The sequence below is a fragment of the Durio zibethinus genome, chromosome 3 (assembly GCF_047325235.1).
Source record: "Durio zibethinus cultivar Kanyao isolate XHJ-2024 chromosome 3, ASM4732523v1, whole genome shotgun sequence".
NCBI classification, from domain to species: Eukaryota; Viridiplantae; Streptophyta; class Magnoliopsida; order Malvales; family Malvaceae; genus Durio; species Durio zibethinus.
This window is the reverse complement of record NC_143164.1, coordinates 35,233,856-35,237,352: the sequence shown is the minus strand read 5'-3', so window position 1 is coordinate 35,237,352 and position 3,497 is coordinate 35,233,856. Positions and strand designations below refer to the sequence as shown.

Here is a 3,497-nt window from a genome sequence, read left to right as displayed (position 1 = left end):
GTTGCTCTTACGTGAACTTAACCTACTCTTCCCTCCACTCCAGAACTCGCCCAACAAGACAATTACGATAACAAAAAGAAAGATCACAGCTACACCAACTGTGAAATTAATTCATTTTTAGTTTCAGGATATCAATCGGTAAGTGTAACTCAATTTTCGTAGAGGGAATTTGGAGGAAAGAAATGCCATTCTCTCCGTCATCAACGTTTCTTCACGAAATCGACGAAGCTCTAACTCTAATCCCTGGTCTTCCGAACGACGTCGCAGCCCATATCCTTTCCTTCCTCCCATACTCCCACCACTGCCGCCTCAAGGCCACCTGCAAGCCCTGGTACATCTTCCTATCTTCAAAAACGCTCCTCTCCCTTCGCCGCAACTGCCTCTCTCACCTCCTCTGCATCTTCCCCCAAGATCCTCACATCTACTCCCCTTTCCTCTTCGGCCCCGAGAACCTGGCCTGTGGTCCTCTCCCTCTAATGCCTTGCAACCCTCACGAGTACGGTCTCTGCAATTTCACTTCCATCTCCCTCGGGCCTCACATCTACGTTCTTGGTGGCTCCCTCTTCGACACCCGCTCCTCTCGACCGTCCTTCTCTGTCTTCCTCGGCTTTCCGCTATAACTTCCTAACTTCCTCATGGAACCTTCTCGCCCCCATGCTTTCCCTCGTGGGAGCTTCGCCTGTGCTGCAATTCCCAGTGCTGATCAAATCATCTTCGCCGGCGGTGGGTCCGGGTACACCATGTTTAGGGCTGCAGGGAGTAGGATATGTTCGGTGGAGAGATACAACGTGGAAAGAGATAAGTGGGAAGCATTGGATGGGTTACCCAGGTTTCGAGCTGGTTGCGTGGGGTTTAAGGTTGGAGGAGATGGGGAAGAGAGGGAGTTTTGGGTGATGGGAGGGTACGGGGAGTCGAGGACTGTCTTGGGAGTGTTTCCAGTGGATGAGTATTGTAAGGACGCTGTGGTGATGGAGTTGAATGAAAATGGGGGTGGGAAGTGGAGGGAAGTTGGGGATATGTGGGGGGAAGGGGAGAGGCCTAGGCTTGGGAAAATCGTTATCATGGAGGACGAGGAAGGGGATAGGCCTGCTATTTTCATGCTTGATGACAATGATATCCTCAGGTAATTATGTTGTTCTTTTTTTTCTAGATAATTAATTAAAAATGTATATTCTTGGAAATATTAATTGTGGTATTCTGGCATATTGCGAAGTTGCTCTTCTTTGAGGATGTTATTGTTAGACATAGTGTTATAAGGTAGCAAAATACTTCTATGAGTTAATAATTTTGCTAGAGATCAAACATTATTGTGAGAAATAAAATCCTTTTTCAGTTTCTACCATGTGATCACTGCTCAGAAATAGGAAAAAAGTTCTATAGTTGCCCGTTTGATGCAATTGGAAAGCCCCTTTTATGTATCTGCACAAGGCGAGTTCTTCAATAACGGAACTTGGTTTGAATATATTTGAGCTGTATTCTTACGTCAAGGGGAAGCATTATAAATTTACAGATGATAAAGCATCTTCATCAATTAAATTTGAATATTGAAATGAATCGCACAGGCATTGTGCTTCCAGATGATAATTCCGATTGTGCCTTGTTTGACATATCTTCTGCGTGATGAAAATTGCTTTCACTTTATCTAATGAAGGATAATAAGTAAGTTGAAAGGATCTGCATGAATTCAAGAGATGCAGGCCGCTTTCGCTTTACAATAGAAGATTGGGTTGGAGGAAAAAGTGTACAAAAAGCTTTTCTTTTTCTATCGTTAGTAATCTTTTGTCCTTTTAGTTGTGAAATATGTGTTAGCTCTCAAATATTGAAGCATGCAGCAAAAGAACTCATAGAGTTGAACCAAGACATGCAGTGGAAAACTAATTGAATTGAGCTAATAACTTGAGTCTCAACCTGAAAGATTGTTTGTATTGTTGAGTTGAATAATTTCTTCAGTTGCAGAATGAAACTATATTCCATTGGTATCAGAAATATCTTCTGCAACAACATAGCCCAAAACTTTGATGCATTATGGCTTTTTTCTTTTTTCTTTTTTGGGTGGTAATGATTAGAGCATGTCATTTTTTTCTTTTTTGTTAATACTTTGGTTACTGAAGAGAATAAGCTTACATTTCACTATTTCTTTGACGCTGACACATATGTATTGGTTTTTGCCTAATTGCCAGTTTCAGACAGTTGTTAAATCTCGTCTGTGGCACATTTGTCTCTTTTAATTTGTTCCGTTTAGTCAGATGCTAGTATTAGACTGCCTGACTCCATCTACTATCAACAAACATGCATTTTATCTAAGACATGCTCTGCCTTTTTTAATTTCCCTTTAGATATATTTTTTAAAGAAAAACCAGGATTTCAAGTTATTCACCTTTTTGTTCGTTTCAAAAACTTATTTTAGGTCTTAGGTAACGTAACTAGACATTCATCTTCACTTTATTTCTCTGCAGATACAACATGGCTTCTAATTGTTGGCAAAAGGAGTACAGTGTACCAAGGAGAGCTCCTTACAAGAGCTCATTCGGTTTTGTTGTTCTGAATGGGGAGTTACATGTAATGACTATTGTAAATGGAATTGATTCAACAGAAACTCGACAGTCACGGCAGCAGAAGAGGGCAGGAATGTTGTTTATCCAAATCTATCATCCTAGGAAGAAGACATGGAGATGCCTTGTCACAAAGCCACCATTCCAATAACCATTGGATTTCAGTACCACAACTATGTGCGCAATTTGACTGTAGAATGTAAGAATATCTCCTGCTTACTGCAGTTAATTGTATGTAAATAGTACACCCATTCATATATAATGTCTGTTTATACTTGTGGTTCCTCTTTATTTGTATTGTACCGAGTGTGATAAAGATATTGGATCTCTCCTGAATGACTTTATGTAGCTGGTTATTCTGAATAGATGTAAATGCACATATGTCATAAGATGCCGCATGGATAGAATAAACAATAGTTTTTGCATTTGAACTTCTATAATCTATACTAGAATTAGACTCGCAATTTGGTGCAGAACAATTTTTATTTTTTAAAAATTATTTTTAAATATGAAAGAAGTAAAATTTTTATGTTAAATTTTAATAGATGACAACATATAGATAAATATAAGTGTATTTATTATTATTATTTTTTGTTCTGGAGAGCGTATTTATTTTTAATATAAATTATAACTTAATTATATATAAATATAGTTTTTTTGTTAAATTAAGGTATTAAATAATATTTTTATTAATATAATACGTATATATATTAATTAAATAAATAATGTAAAATATATATATTTTTATATATTTTGAGAAAGGTGAGACAGAGTTTTTCAAATTCGACTTTGACTTAGATCAAAATTATTTAAAAAGTTTAAAATTAATTTCATTTTCATTAGAAAAAAATTTCATTGAGTGAATTGTGACGAATTGAAATATACTGAATATAAATTATTTTATTATATTTACATCAATGGAATTTTTTTTAATAAAATTTATCC

At 36.8% G+C, this 3,497-nt stretch overlaps 1 pseudogene across 1 annotated transcript; it reads left to right on the top strand.

Moving 5' to 3' along the window:
- On the top strand, nt 1–2,942 carry LOC111283818 (F-box/kelch-repeat protein OR23-like; annotated as a pseudogene). The gene is made up of 2 exons (XR_016339742.1): nt 1–1,123; nt 2,457–2,942. The product of XR_016339742.1 is annotated as an F-box/kelch-repeat protein OR23-like (transcript).
- The last annotated feature ends 555 nt before the right edge of the window (nt 2,943–3,497 follow it).